This window comes from Ambystoma mexicanum, chromosome 1p (assembly GCF_040938575.1).
Source record: "Ambystoma mexicanum isolate Mex_15411 chromosome 1p, UKY_AmexF1_1, whole genome shotgun sequence".
In the NCBI taxonomy this organism is placed as follows: Eukaryota; Metazoa; Chordata; class Amphibia; order Caudata; family Ambystomatidae; genus Ambystoma; species Ambystoma mexicanum.
In genome coordinates this window covers 817,031,998-817,049,344 of record NC_090921.1, presented here as the reverse complement: position 1 = coordinate 817,049,344, position 17,347 = coordinate 817,031,998, and positions in this window count along the sequence as shown.

Below are 17,347 nucleotides of genomic sequence, written 5' to 3'. Positions count from 1 at the left end.
CATTCAGAGTGGAGGACGTCACTCCCTCTGCAGTCAAGCTACAGGGAAGAAGAGCTTGGATATTCCTGAGTGACATCAAGCCATACAACGGAGAAGGCCCTCTGCCTGCAACCCAGTGCATAGAGACTACAGACGACGGGGAAGAACCACAGCACATGCAGACGAGATCCATGATGAGGAAGAGGGACGCATGACCAACAAAGCAAAGGCAAAGAACTTTTATGCAAAGTTGTGGCTTCATTTTGGACATTTCCTCTGAGCAAAATAAGGGGATAAGGACATACACACGGACACTCTGTGCTTCCTAGTTGCAGGGTGAAGAAGAAAAATTGCACGTATAAGCCAAAACATAGTTTATTTATTTTTATTGATTGGCTGAATAGTACAACCTTTCAATTTATACAAATGCATCATACAAAACTTTTTTTTTAAAACAGAGTTAACATACAATAACATTTTCTCAACAAAAAAAAAATTCAGACAAAAATTCAGCGTAAGTCATAATTAAACATATATCAGTGAATTTTAAATATCAAGGTTAATAGCACAATCTCAGGAAAAATAAAATAATGTATATATATCTCGCTGTTCTATCCGACCAAGTTTCAGCTCATGTAAAAAGCCAATAATGGCTATTCGTACAGGCATTCGCTTGGCACCAAAAACTTGCAGCCAAAATTCCTCATATACTGTTACTCCCAAGGAATCAAAGCAAAGTGCAAAATATTTGTAACGTTACAGAGAGACTCCAGAGCAATACGCAATGATAGGCTTCAAGGTTTCAGGAAACCTGGGAAGATTGCAAAACCTGCAAACATTCCCATGTGAGGCCAGAAGATGCTGTCTGTATTGTAAATCACGAGTGGGCCACAGATTTAAATGGAATCGCATAAAATCTTGCCTAAATTTATGAGAAGGGTATTTTACCAAATACGATTCCGGGGTTCTTTGTGTGGTCAGGGTTGTTAATTAAAAGGGCAATTATAATGTCAGCATCAATGAGAATGTTCATGGCCATGTTCCGCCATCTCTTTGGAAAATGTTGCATAGATAGCAGCAGATATCGGCCTAGTTTATAGGAGATATCCTTGTACTGCAATTAAATTATACATTTCCGTAGTAACGAAACTAGTTTCCAGGCAAACATGCTATATAAAGATAGTGAGCCTAATTCAATGCGAATTTGGGCAATCGGGACACAGTTAGGCAGATTGAGTGCTGAACGCCAAAATTTGCCTTCCAATAGATCCCAAAATACTCCAGGTTACTGTGTCCGAGATTCGGAACCATAGGTGATAATTGGTACCACTTTAATCGAACAAAAAGGTTAGTATGGGGCTGCATGTACATTTTCCAAATTTATAGAGAATTATTTTTGATTGGGAAATTAGAGCCTGCAATTTGGAATTTATATCTGCTACATAGAGCGAATCATTCTCAGTGTCGCTAACTATCACACCCAAATATTTGTAGACAGAAGTGGAGAGGATAGGTTCATGGTTAAAAGTCCAGATGAACAGTTTGCGGATTTGACGCCTCGTATTATAACATTCCATAACTTGGGTTTTTGCTAAGTTAATGTTTATGGTGTTTTCATGGGCATATGAGGTTAGACCTCCGATTAGTCTTTGCAATCCCACTTGTGTTTTTGAAAGTAGGATCAGATCGTCTGCATAGAGGACCCATGGGATTTGATGTGATCCTAACTAGGGTGCATCAGAGTTAATATTTGTAAATTTTTCACCCATGTCCAGAATGAAAAGTTTGAAGATGGTGGCTGCCAGAATACACCCTTGCTTCAGGCCTCGATAAGTCGGTAAAGGGTCCGTCAGCTGGCCATCATGGGTGATTCTGACGCATATTGATGTATTAGAATGGAGTAGTGAAATTAATTTAACTAAGGAAGGAGGACAGCCCATTTTAATCAGTTTATGTAGCATCAGAGCTCGATCGATAGAGTCCAAGGCCTCCTTGAAATCGACAAAGGCCATAAACAGTTGCTGATTTTGTTGAAGGCAAAGGGCCTTGATTGAGGTGATAGTTGCAATGTTGATAGATGTGCCCTTTCCTGCAACAAAACCAGTCTGGAACATGTCCTGCATGCGCTTTGTTTTGATCCAGTCCATAGTTTATTGACTTAGAACTTTGGACGGAGGCACACTGAAGCCTTGATGAGAAAAGGATATGCCAAATTTTGATAGAGGACACATAAATTCGAAGGAAATACAGTATCCAGACTCTTTTCATACAGGAGCCTTATTTGGACTCACTTATGGTGTCCCACAGCAGTGACATCACTAAGGATGTTTTAATAAATTTCGAGTTAGTATTAAGATCGTACCCGTCGTTCGTGGGAAGGCTCACTAACATCACTGAATTTCTTCAAGACCCAGAAAACGAAAAGACAATAAGGAGGCTGTTCATTGTGATTGCCAAGCAGTTCCTTCTGCTTCCGGAATACAGGGAGGACAAGACAAATGTCCCTGTCACCAGAAGATAGCAGACTGGCAAGCAATGTCTTCTTTCGCCTAATTGAGGACTTTCTGGAGTGTGTGGGGAGGCCTGGCGGTGTTGACGTCCTCACTTTCATCAGAGACCCAGCGAACGCTACTCAGATGAGCATGCTCCTGCATGGTATTGTAATGCAGGTTGAACTTTCTAATCATCATCAGAATTTCCGGAAAAGATTGTAAGACTTTCCGAGAAAGCGTTGCCAGCAACTTCCCTCTCGTTTATGCTGACAAGGACACAACATGTCTTCTCGAGTGAAACAGATAAGAGGCATTGACTGCGAGCTTGTTTATTTTAAACACGCAAACTAGAGACTTGCTGAACTCATTACCTTATTTTGACATTTTCGTATACAGAAAAGAGAACTGTTTCCAGGGACAAGAGACAATCTATTATTCAGGCAAAGAAGGACAATTGTTCCAGTACCTGCAACCTACGAGCAGAGACAGCAGAATCCAGAGATAATATTACCTAGAATGTATTAACGAGTTAGTTTTCTTTCCTTAAATGTTCGAGATGGGCAACCAAAGTAGTAATGTTGTCATCCCTCAGGGGGAGAGATGCTCTCATTGTCCCAAAACTAAGTGTTGTAGATTAACCTATAGAGGAATTATGTACCTATGCATTGTATTCATCATTGTTTTACTGTCACTAACGATTCGAACAGCATTTTTTATTGGTGCATAAAGTGTTCCAATTCCAGTGCACCCACCTAATGATGTACGCATGAAACCCACAAAGGCACCCAGACCTTACATAGTCATTCCAGTCCCTAGAAGGTCTGACAGAGGAGTGAGTGAACTTGAAATGGATGTGATTAACAATGACACACACACACATTTGGTAACAAGCAAGTTGAAAAGCCGGAGACAGGGTCAGCAGAGTAAGCATGAGAAAAAATTAATGAAAGACACACACGCAAACAGCGAGTGCACATATACCAGGTCTAGTGTCAATAACTGCAGAACCAAGGAATGGGAGAAGGTTGGACAACCAACGATGAGAAGTTCTACTATAAGTGAAGTGAAAGGACAAATGGAAAAAGCTGAACTTTTAAAGAGACAACAGGAGTTAGAGAATAAACCAACAGAGACAACATATGAAAGGTAAGCACCCCTGAGCCAACAATGAAAGGGGCAAGTGCAAGTCCAGCAAAACTATCACGTGCAGAGATGATAGCAGAATCAATATGGCTGTTTATAGCCAGAGCCAGGAAAAGACAAGAGGACAAGGAAAGAATTACCAGACTTTCTCCTACTCAAATGGTACAGATGAAAATGCCTGGACCATGGATGGAGGTACGGAGAATCCTCCAGTGAGAAGAAACTACATGGATGCTATTAAGGATGTGATGATAGCAAACTACATGAAAACCTTGAGGATCAGAAGGAGCACACAAGAATACAATAATGAACTAAACGACTACCTGGACAGCAACGCACACATGGGAAATAACATCTGGTACCAACATATGAAAGAAGTTGGAAGACCAAATTCTGAGGAACAATGCTTTGTTTGTGCACTTCTACCTTACAGCATGGGGAATTCAAAGATCTTTGTAGCTGTTGAAATAGATGTGCAGACGGCGCACTGTCTATCACACGTAGCAATGTGCAAGACCAGAGGCCAGTTCATGGGAAGTGATGCTTCACTGAAATGGGCAACTGAAGCAACGGATCAAAATGAAGATGATTATGTCCAGGACATAAAGACAAGAAACAATGGAAAAACAAAGAACATTGTGATCAGATATGAGAAGCCTGGAGTTAAAGGAGCAGAGATCAGAAGAGAGACAAACCAAAAACTGAAGGTTCAAGGAAAAACTCCAGAAGAAGCTCGGAGTTGGAAGAACAGAGGCCAAATGCAAATCTGGGGAACAGTGCTTTCACCAGACGGATGGGGGAAAGGAGTAGTCATTTGCAGAGCATGGATGGTCATAAGTCGTTACCAAGGTACCATTGACATAGTGCAAAATGGATGCAAGCCATTATGGCCAAGACTTGCAAAATTATTGACATGTGTCGAGGACAGAGGAGGACCCTTGCAGATAGTGCCACTGGAGAGTCCAAAATTCTGCTTGAGGAATAATGGCACAAGGAAAATGGGAGAGAATCAGAACTGTGGATGAGTTTTTGACACTCCAGGAATGGTACATGGTACTGCAGTGATCATGGATCATTATTGGGCATGTGGATCCAAAGCATATATCAGGCTGCCAAAGAACTGGGGAGGTATATGCACACTGGTGAATGTTCATGTTCCAGCATTGGTGATTCCAAAAAGTTATCTGAATATTGACAGTTTCCCGAAAGCAGATGCTCACCTGAGGAAAAAGAGATCTGTGGAACTGATGAACCGAATGAAGAGAGAGAATGAATTTTCTGCCAAATAAGAAGAAGCTTTTCATGCAATCCCGAATGAACACAGGCTGTTCAGCTTGACTGCATCAGTGATCACAACAATTCTGATGCCAAAAGTTCAGGTTGGAGCAAATACTAAATGGTTGCAGATAACCAGATGGGAGTTACTGCAGACCATCAACACGAAAATAAAAGGATTCAATGTAATCAAGGAGAGTTAAAAGCGATTCGACTAATGACTCTCCACAACAGATATGTCCTTGACATGATCACAGCTATGGGTGGAGGTGTTTGTGCAAAAATTGGAGAATCATGTTGCATATTTATACTATATCACAATGACGAAAATTGAAACTTAACAGAGGCCATAGGTATGCTGACGAAACTACAGAGTCAAATGATAGATGAAACTGATTAAGTAGATGACGACAGTTGGTTTGGATCACTATTTTCATGGGTTCCACAGTGGATGGCAGATGCATTCAAATTCCTAGGAGTCCTGATAGTAATGATATTGCTCGGATTCCGTGTTATCAAGATAATAATCTCTCAGTGCCAGAAAACTGTGAAAGGGCCATTGGGATGAAGATCATGATTGATGTCGAGTCAGACTGGAAGCCCAAGGACCTGACTGATGAAGAAATAAGAGACTTTGTGAAAGCCAGCATTTATGCACCAGAAGGAACAAAGTTTTGATATCCAAGGAAACATAGAAATTATGTGGGAAAATTGATCTATTGTAGTCCAAGTGAACAATGTCAACTAATGACTTGGAACAAAGATGAGCACGTAGGAACAGCAGGAAGCTTGAAGGGAGTCATAAGGATATGGACCCCAAAGATATATTTCTTCAAACCTCTATGTGTAGATCCAGAGGTTGAAGTAAAGGTGGATCCAGAGGATGAAGTAAAAGTGGTCAATGAATCGCTCAGAGGGGGGAGTGTAGAGGAGGTACCAAGCTCGATTCACACTCCAATCACCCATTTTGAAGTACCAGGAACGTTCACAAAATATGTGACCTATGATGAGCAAATAAACCAGGAGAGAGCTGCAGCTGGGCTGTGTCCAGTACCTATCAGAAGAACAGCACCTGTTGAAGTACCAACACCTAAGAAAACCTGGACAGTAGGGTACCCATTGAGGAAACCATATCGACACATGAGACCGAATGCTAATTGTCAGAATGCAATCCCTGAAGCAGCTAAAAAGATACTGAAGGAAGAAGAATGGTGACGTCACAAGAACCCGGACTGAATCACATATAGAAGATATGACGACCTGTGAATGATGAAAAGAGACGAAACACCATGGATAAGTGACATCCTGAGCCTAAAGTGAAATAATTGATGTCAGAAATAATGCCACATGCGCAATGAAGATATTCAGTTAGTTTAAACGTGTATATATGCAAGGAACCGCAAGAAGCAAGAAATCGTGAGGCTTGCTTATGCTTAGTAGTAAAATAGATTGCGGCAAGCGCCACCTATACATATCTACCTCAAAAGGAGCACTTTATATAAGTATACTTCCACTATGCACAAGAGCAGAATCAACCAAAGGTTACTAAAGGTCTCAAGAGCAGAGCTTCGCAGCAAACAAATCGAGAATTAAAGACAGAGAGAAACCCAGACAAAGGTAAATCGTGCCAAGAGCCAAGGTCGTATCGGCTGAAATAGACCAACAGTGGATACAATTAATGAGAAGAAGAACAGAGTATCCTGTTCAGAAAGGTCAAGATAAGCCGCAGATGGCTGGCAGAATTAAATCAAATACACGAAATTGCATGAAGAATAAGACGATTTCACGGTGTCAAAATCACGTGACCAGACGAGCAAGAAGGGATGAAACTTTCAAACCTACACATGGACCTGTGCCATGCACAGACGCCTTAACTTTTCCAGACCAAGAAGCAGTCTCGAGGCCAACCACAAAGAAATTATTGACACATTACCACTGAAGCAATGATTGATTGTAGCAATAATTGGAGGGAAACTGGGGGTGAAGACGATCTCCCTGCACCTGGCCGGCTCTTCTGCACGCTGTTAAGCAAGTGGAAAAGTATGAGTGGGGTCGATGCCAATCCAAACATAGTGGATCAAGTAATCTAGGGTCTTATAGTTAGTAGAACCAATGAGACGTCGTACTTTTAATGACGCCTACAGTAGCCATTTTGAAGGAAGGGCTTAGATGCCCCACCTGACAGTGTTCATCCTATCCCCACACCCCGTTAACATATACAGATATAGTGCCTATATTAAAGTTACCTTCATAGAACCAATAGAGTTGCATGTTAAAGTTTTAAGAGTTACACGTCAGTGATGACGAGTTTTTGTTCTAAATACTATGTTTTTTTCTGAAATTAATTGGAGTTGAAGCGAGAAGGAATATTGAGCGATTGCGGATATTCATGAACTCCCCGTTTTTGTACTGGTCATTAAACAGACTCCCTTTGCCAAACTATCGAGTTGTCATTATTGATTTGATGCAAGAGTATTAATCTGCATCCCATCCATCTCAGAGGTGCTGCTGATCATCTTAATGTGCTGTTGGGAAACCCCCAGTCCTACGGGCCGGCTGTGGTCCTACTGCACACTCCTAAAACTGCAGAGTTATGTGTTTTTCGCACTCTCAAAGAGGAGTGTAGTTCTAACAGATGATAACCCTCAAAGCAGTCAAGCTTTGAAAACATTGTTGAACCATGTAACAGGTGCATCATGTCTGTCATCCCTGGTGTGTAGTGTCTTTCTCTGTGAATAGCTTGATTAGGTGTGTGCGTGTCCAAACAAAGACAAATGCAATTTTCGGGGTCCTTCTTAAGCACAGGTACAATTGGTGAGGTATGGAACGACGCCCTAGTTCGATAATGTCTTGGTCCAAAAATATGTGTAATTCTCCTTCGACTTGTAATTGAATATTCAGTAGTATACCTCTGTAATGTTGCATGATTGGCTTCACCGATTCATCAATGTGCAACTTGATTTTAGTTTTCCCAATACTCGTCGTATGTTGGGCAACAGTTGTTTGACGATAACTGCATTTGTGGTGTATGCTGTCATACATTTGTAGAATATATATATTAATTTTGTCTGTATAGTGAATTAAAAGCAGAGTATACATCCCCCATGGATTGTCTGCATCTTATGGCTTTTGTGTTCACAGATTGCTGAAGAGACACCCTTACATGGGAAGGCGGAAGCAGGTCCATACGGGTAAATGTCAAGATCAGAAGTTTAAGAGCAGGTGAGACATGGAGCGGAATGCACTCTCACAAATTACATTTACAGTAACTCCCAAATCAATCAGGAATTCCAATGGGTTTTCATTGAGTTGCAACAAAATGAGCAGGCTATGTTCAACGGCAGTAGGGTTGCCTAATGCAAATAATCCACATTTTTGTATGGAGCAAAATGTATGTTGAGGCTGTCCTTTAAGTCGCAGAAAGTGTATGTGCTTTACCCTGGCAGTTCATGGCATACCATGGGGCCAACATAGTACAGTAATATGCCTCTTGCACGCCAGTCATCCTGAATGCACATAACATCTGTGACAACATAAATATTCCTGAGCCACTGATCCCACCCAGGTTGCTGGTGTCTCCAATATCAAAAGGAAGGGGTGTCTGATTGATAGGTTATTTAAAATGCACCTAGACACAGGTTTTTCAAGGCACAACCAGGTAGGGAGGGGAAAACACGGGGTGAACAAGACAAACAACCTTACTAGGCCTGGTATCTTTTAGATTGTGCAAGTGCACAGACAAGAAGTTCAGGGGCGAGGAAGGGGGAGAAGTTCACCCAATGCAACAGGGTCCTGGGTTAATTGCAATGAAGGCAGGGCCTCCAAAGAGAACAAGTCCCGGAAGTGCAAGGTAGGCCCCCTAAGCCAATCCCAACCCGTAGTAGGTTTTTCATTATTGCCACGTAGTATGACATCACCTCTCACGTATTTTTGATATATAAACTATGTTTTGTGTGAAGATCGCTGAGGGAACCTGAGCATAAATCCGTTGATGTTAGTTTTAAACTCCCCGTTTTAAATCATTGTTAATAAAACAGTACTTTATCATCTTCCCAAGTTGGTGTGGTTATTTGGATTTTGGAGTTATTGTGTGTGATCCCATCCATTACATATGCACATTCCTAAAGGGCCCTAAGCTCACTTGATAGTGTTGCAGGTGGTTCAAAGATCCAAACTAGTGCAGCTCCAGATTTTTTGGACGATCTGGCATCCCCTGCCATTGCTGGAAGAATGCAGAGTTTCCCGTGGAAAGCGGCCGAATAGAAAATAAACTTGCAAGAAGAACCGAGACAGTGGGCAGGTCCCCCTTTGAAGAAATCCCTGCCCGGCTTCCACAGGCGCTCTGCGGATGGAAGGCGAAGTGGTCAGAATGGAGGAGGAGTCGATACTGAAGGCCTCGAGTCGATTAACGAATGGTGAGTAGACTAAGGGGAATGGCAGATAAGGGGACAGGATTGTGATAATTTTGAGTAACAGGGAAATATTGTGAAGATAAAGAGATACCACCTAGGAGTCCTAATTCAAGGGAATTAGAAGGAGACATTTCAAACCCCAATGGGGGTAGAGATCAATATCAAACACACAGGTCAGGACCGTGTAAGGTAATGCCTGAAACCCTGTACAGGGTAAAGAATAAAAGCGAGGGAAGAGATGATCACAGTGTTTTATAAAGTGTTGTTTGTTGAGTAAAATATCGAGGAGCGATAGAAATTGTGAAGAGTTGAAAAAGTAACAGTGAGTAAAGATAAGTAAATCAATTGGTGCCAATAAAAAGAATAGATAGGGCAGTGAAATAAGAAGATTGAGAAGCAATTGATGGTGCCTGCTCATATTTGTTGTTTTAAAATGTGGATTTAAGTCAAGGTAAAAGGTTTATTTAAGGATCTGGTAAGTATTGACAGTCAATTGAGGCTTGTCATTATGGGGGATACTCCTCTCATGCACCTATGCAAGACACTGCCAAAACATATGCTCAAGCTCAAGCAGTATGGTGCAGAATGGGTAAAAGGCACAGCAGATAAAATGTTCATGCCGTGGCCACAAGGGGGATCGTTGTCAAGAGCGGTATTGCAACACATGACCACCTACTTGCACGCTGCGTACACAGGAAAGAAATTAGTGAAAAGATTAGCAATTTTAGAACTTTGGAAAATGTACCAAGAGGAAAGAGCAGACCCTCCACTTAAGGAGTGGATGTTTAATCAGCATAAGGAGGAAGGCGTTGAGCCCTCAGCTTCCCTTACCTTACCTGAAGCAAAGTGTTGCTACATAAGAGATAGGAGTGTATCCTTTAAAGGAATTAAGAGCAGAAACAGGGTACAGTAATCCAACATATCAACCCCCGCTTACAGTAGTGCGATAGCCCGGAAGAGAATAAAAGAAAGGAAAATAATATTACATTTGTCGATGGAAATAGACAGGAAAATCAAGAAATGGAAAGGAGAAAAAGATAAGGCTGATGAGGCAGCACTTGTACAAAATGAATGGATCAGAGGACCAATATTAATCAAGATGGATGGGAAAGGTATCGAGGAAACTAGGCAAAGAGAAGATACGGACGAACAAGAAAGGAAGGATAAGGAATGAGAGAAAAGATTGAAAGAGGATGAGCAGAGAAGGAAAGTATGGAGCAACGAGAACAGATATATCAGGAGCGACAAGAGAAAATTGAAGCAGAGGAACAAAGAAAGTACAGTAGACAAAAAGTGATAGAAGAAAGGGACAGAAAGGAAAGAAAGAGGAGGAAGAAGCACAAAGACTAAGGGACAACAAATTACAGATTCGAAGGGAAGGCGTAAGGAGAGGAGAAGAATGAAGGCAAGAGGAAGAAAGAATTAGAAGGGATGCAAGAAAGCGAAGGGAAGTAGATGAAGAAATAGAACAAAAAAGGATACAGCGAGGTTTTGATGCTAGTCTCATTCATAAAGAACAAATGAGGCCCAGCACAGAAATACAATGGGACAGAGTGGAAGAGATTCTTCCAATAAAGGAAGTAATGCCAACAGTAACTAGAGTAGCTCTAGAAGAAGAAATATTTCATGTGGAAAGCATTGGGGAAAGGATTGATAAGGTCTATCAACAGCTAAGACGAGATAGCAAGTATGGCGCTCAAGGGAATGATGATAGATCCCCAGTACCTCAAACACAAAGTGAGGAGGGTAACCTGTTCAGTGATGATTGTCTGGCATTTTCTTTGAGCAGACTGAACTTAGACAAGAGTGAGGGGGAAGATGGTCACACTAGATGGGGCCTAGACATGCCACACGAGGAAAGAGTCCGGTCTTGAGACAAAAGGAAGGAGCATGTGCACCCCTGAAGGAAGCCCGCAACTAGATAAGGAATTGAGATGGTTGGATCTGGAACAACCTAAAGATAGAACACCAGATTCCCATAGCATATCCTGAGCGTCCCAGAGGATGATCATAAAGTGACAAGGGAGAATCTCCACCATATGTAAGCAGGTTAAGGTCATTACCGACAAGGACGATTATCCCTGCCATGAATAGACTAATAGTGGGATCCGCCTATGGGATGGGATTCACACAGTTCCCCTTGTTGGAGAAGGGGGGAGCAAGACTGCAATACATTCCATGGACAAAGAAGGACAAGGATAAGTGAAAATGCAAGCTTTCTAGTTTGACTTCTGGGCTGTGAAATGGATATACGAAATAGATAAAATGACAGGAGGAAATACGCTGACCATAGGGGACATTAAATGTCTCCTGGCAGCCATTCTTGGAGAGAGGGCTGATGACATATGGAGGAGAGCGGGATATTCAAGTGTGACTGCACAAAGCACAGTCCATGATGGAGCGCTTCTTAATAATTGTAGAGCAGACGTTTGGAGGGCTCTCATATACTGACACATCGGATATGGGTGAAATTATGACATGCAAAAATAAAGAAGACGAAGACCTTTTGCTTATATTCAAGATATTCAGGAGAAATGGCAGCTTGAAACTCGCAAGTCGTGGGAAAAGACAGTGGCATTATTTTACCACGTTTTATGTTAGGGGTTGCCTGAAGAAGTACAGAGTCAGATGAAAAAACAAGTGGGGATGGAAGTGAAGCCATGGGCTGAGATACAGTTGACAAAAGTACACCATTGCCGGTTATTACAAGAAAAGAACAAGAAGAAAGATGAAACTAGAAAGATTGAGGAAGCCCAGTTAATTCAAAAAACGTTATCAAAATTTGCCATGGAAGCGGTGGTATTGACAAGCGGAGAAGAAATGGCAATACAGGAAACAATGGGTACATCTCAGCTAAATAATCTGCACCCAGTGGACCAAGGTTGGAATGGTTTTACATCACGAGGCAGAGATATGGTTTATCGAGATATGGGTTATAGGGGATGAGGAAGAGGATTTCAGAATAACCAAGATGGGTTTCAAAATACATAGAATGAGAACCAGAGTGCACAGGCAGGATATAACCAAGGAGGGATTAAAAGAAGGATTCCTCCAATATGTTGGAATTGTGGAATGACAGGACATATTGCGCACATATGTGGCAGCCAAGGGAATGTACAAAATGGCCAATTTTCCAGAGGGGGGACAGCTTATCCTCTGAGTTACAACACACAAACCAGAGAGGGTTTTGCCCAAGATGACACATCTTATGAGGCAGAAGCACTGCAAGTACAGCAGGTGCAACAGCAGGGACAAGCACAAGTGAATCCACCACAAGGGATGTCGCAACAAGCCCCTATGCAGACACAGCAGTATGTGAATACAGGACAAGTATCGACACCTAGAATAGGAGGTGTCACTGTGGTAGGAGGAAATCCTTTCACAGAGACAGGGATGAGCTTGTATCCACAATAGCTCATAGGGTGACCTGATATGTTCAGTACTATCTGTGACATCAGACCCCCAAGAGGAACCAAGGGCTGATGTGACGGTAGGAGGCAAATCCTTTTCTTTTCTTGTAGACACTGGGGCAACCCGTTTGTGTATACAAGAAATATCCAATGTCATGTATTGCCATGAATGCTCAAGGATTCCCTGGAGCTACGAGTCAAGTACCTTTTACTGGTAAATTACCAGTCTCCATAGGAGAATGTGACATGTCCATTCCTCTGTTATATTCACGACAGACACCGGTTTACATTTTAGGAAGAGAGTTAATGATGAAACTTAACATGACAATTTCATTCAGTGACCAAGGAATAGTTTTCTCCACTCCAAGAATACACTATTTAAATGTGGGAGAGTTCATACTGGCATTCACAGGGCATGTGGCTCTGCGAGGCGTTCCAGTACATCCAGAGATTTTTCTATATGGGTTAAGCATTATACTGACATGGCTACCTAGCCTGGTGGGAAATATTGTGAGGATTCCTGATGAGTTCTTATTTAGACCTCAAATACCTATGGATGAGGAGGGTGGACAGACTATTCTTATAGAGTTGGAAGCAGCTATAACACGAAAAGAAATGGCAATGCTCGAAGGGATAGACAATGAGGGTAGACTGTGGAGAACAGTGATAGGGCATGTTTCCCGCCTGGGGGAGAGAAGTGGCCTCTGCTACCATCCGATCCAGTGTGCACAACTCTCGCTGAGTGAGAGCGCGATGCAGGCACCGCTGCCGCAGTATATTGTTGCAAGAATGCGCCTGGGGAGATGCGCAGCAAGGACTGCCCCAGCATTGAGGAAAGCAGCACGCTACCGCAGTAAATAAATACATCTCCCACCGGAGAGAGAAAGGGCGGATGTGGCTACTACCACCGCCGCGTTATGATGATTCATTCCTGCCTGGGGGAAGAATGGCGTGGCCCACAGCCTTGCTGCGACATCAGCCACTCTCACCTAGAGAGGAGACTGGCTGTAGCGTGGCCCAGTTCTCCATTGCAATAATTAGGTGAACTCCTTTCTGGGGGAGCGTGGTGCTGGTGCGGCATCCACGGCCGCATTGAGGCATCCAAAGCTCCCGCCTGGGACGAGGAGAAGTGGCATGTCTGTGACCGCCGCCTTTCCTGTGTACCACACACTACCATCATGAACTCCCACCTGGAGGAGCCTGCAAGCAGATGTGGCCCCCAATGAAGCTTTGCCCGCCAGTGGAGGGTGTACTGTCTACCCTGGCAATGGCCTGAAAGCCTGCCCCACCATCAAGAGCTGAATAGTAAAAACAGTTTTTAAAGGAGGTTCCTCCATTACTGTACTCTGTGTTGGGAGGAGGAGCAATAGATAAAAGCAGCTCCTACCTGGGGGAGAGGAAGAGGTGCAGAGTGCCCCCAAAGTGAAACCTGCAGAATTCACACCCAGGAGAGAGGAAGGAGCAGCATGTACTGCCATGCAGTAAGGAAAGTAACTCCCGCCTGGGGGAACGCACATGCAGCACGGCGCAGACACCCTGCTACCAGTTTCTTGCCGCTGCTGCCCAAACGTCAAGAGACTTCCGCCGATGTAGTGCCCGGTGCCCTGGTGTCTCCGAGAGTGGTTTTGAAAGTTTGAAAATTGTGCCCTCAGCTCCTGGACGGATAAAATGTAAGTGCTCAAGTGAATGGACTCCCTGCCAGGACAGACTTGACCGCTGCATAGCAGATGTGGCTCCAGCATCACTGCATGCAGCTTTGACTGCACGCGGGCAGAGAGGAGACTTTCCCCAAAAAAAATATCTTACTGCCCAAGTGAGTGTTCACCCAACCCCATGACCGCGACCATCCTTGTAGCCACAATACACAGCGTATGTCAGGAGCTGGTCATGCCCCCTGCTTCCCACCGACAATGGGGTGTGTGATGTTAAGCTGTCATCCTGCATTGCCCTAAATGTTCAAAGAGTACTCAGTAAATATGTACATTTGATGCTGTGATCCCGCACGTTGTTGATGTGCTTAAAGTGGTCCCAGTAGTTATGGGCATGTGAAGCAGAAATCCCACAAATTGTGTGCATGCTTAAAATGGATTCAGTAACAGGTCACAGTGTTGTTGGTTCGGGGGAGTTCCCACCTCCCCTGTGTAATAAAAGTTCCCTTGTGGTGTGTTTGCCGACCCATGATCAACTGCCCGACGCGAACGAGCATGGAATTGTGTGCAAGTAACGGAATTATTTGTAATGCACCTGCGGCTGTGAAATTGGGTAACATGTATGATGCCGGTTTGTTATTGTGTTTGTTATGAAAGAGGAGGAGTGTAGTGATTGCCCATTTAAGGGGGGATTCATGACTTCCAAAAAAAAGAGCCTCAGCTGGCACGTGCGGTTACTATAGCAGCAGACTCCATGACTGGCACTTCTGTCTCTCATTTGGCTCGCAGGTTGAGCCCATGTGATCATGGTACTGTAGCCCCCACTGATCTGTGTGATCACAGATCTGTGTGTGTAGCCTAGGTATCGCTGGGCCACTGTCCACCCGTGTGCTCACAGCCACAGTAAGAAGTCTGGGGGCTCCCGGCAACCAAATAAGTCCGTGTGACTGCAGCAACCCAACTGTTAGACCTGTGTGACTACAGCAGTCTCCTGGTGTGCTGGCTGCCCCCAGCACTGATCCGACCACAGGTCCAGCACACAACATTCCCCAGTACGGAGCACAGACTTACCCGAGAAGCAAATAAGACCAAAGTGTCTGTGGCACGCGACAAACACTGGCGTGAGCGGTTACTCAGCCTCCCTCCTGTTGGGGGTCTCAGGATGCCCCCGTGCGTGCCCGTGAGCCCATCCACCCACAGACTTCACGCAGGACACGTCCGTGTGTTTCGGGCTCCCCGGTCGCTCTGCCGCGGCTGGGCACGCCCCGTTTATTTAAGCCACACGCGGCGACGTGCAACGTCACGCTGCCGCGTGCGCGTACCCTCACGGGGCAACGCCACACTCCTCCTTTTTCCGGGAGGAACAACAACAACTCACACTTCTAGATATTGCACTGCACACAAAACAACAATTGAAAAAACTCAGAGCCCATGCCCCTTTAATGTCAGCCACCCGAGTCCCCTCACTCCGGAACACAATCAATCGGTCCCAACACATAGTCCCCGAGGTAGGCAGGTTTCCCTCGCCCAGCCCTCTGGGGGTACCTCCCGCCTACCTCCACCGCAGGACTCCCTTTGGTTCCAGTCCCTCGATCTGGCGACCCCGAGATTTCGCCCCGGGGGATGTCTTCATCCGGGAGGTCCGTCTCATCCGGGTCCGGCGGGAGTTCGGCTCGAGAGTCACCCAGCTTCTTAAAGAAACTCACATTCCGAGTGACGGCCGATTTCCCATCCGAGGCCGTCACCATTGACCCTTTTACTGCCACCACATCCAATGGCTCCGGTTCATACGGGAGCGAGAGCTTGCCACGAGGATGCCGGTTCCGAATCAGCACTTCGTCCCCCGGTTCCAGCCGCTGTGGACGGAGACTCCGCCGGATATTTTCTTGGAGTGTCCTTGTCTGTCGCTCCGCCTCCACCCGTTGATCGTCTATCACGCCAGGCTCCTTTTCTCGTACCTCCGGCAGGAGGCCTCGGGGGCATCGTCGGAATAAAACTTCCGCCGGGGCAACCCCCGTCGAGGCGTGTGGGGTGGTGCGGTACACCCTCAGGAATTGGTATAATGCCCGCTGGAGGGGCTGGCCCTGCCCTTGGGCTATTCGGAATGTTTTATTCAGTGTTCTCATCAGCCGCTCTGCGTCCCCGTTCGCACGGGGCCACAGCGGGGATACCTTCCTGTGTGTCACTCCGCAGCTCTCCAGGAACTCCGAGAACCGTGCGCTCTGGAATGGGGACCCATTGTCCGAGCATAGGGTTACAGGAAACCCATGGGTGGCAAAGATCTTCTCCACTGCTCCCACCACGTGCTCAAAAGCCACCGACTCGACAAACTCTACCTCGGGGTATCGGGAGTATTCATCGACAATGGCCAGGAAATGGGTGCCCACAGCTGTGGATCCAAAGTCCGCATGTACGATCTCCCACGGCCGGGTCCCTCGTGGCATTACCTCGATCTCAGGCTCCCGCTGGACCGGGGAGGCCGCCTGGCACCACACGCAGGCCGCCACAAAGTCGTCCACCTTCCTTTCTAGCTCTGGAAACCACACCTTCAGCCTCAGTCTCGCCTTCGTCTTGGCGGCTCCTTGGTGTCCCTGGTGTGCCAGACTGATGACCTCATTGACTTTGGAGCCCGGCACCACCAGGCGATCGCCCCGCAGCAGAAGGCCTGACTCCGAGAAGGACAGCTCGTCCTTCACTTTCCAGAGTTGCTCGAGGGTCACTTTGGCCTCTTAAGTGCGCCCCGCCACCAGCTCCAGCACGGATTTCCAGGATCCCGATCGCATTGAGCTTCTCAATATGCGGAAGCACTCGTCGTTGGCCGCGGCAGCCTCCAGTTCGGGTAGCGGCATTGCGTTGGGAGTGGCACCCTCTACCACCATTCTGATGTGGTCATCGGCTTCCTCGGCGCAGGAGTCTCGCACTGATCCTCCACCACCTTCTGGGTGTCGGGACAGGTAGTCAGCCGCGTTGTTGGCACCCGGCCGGTA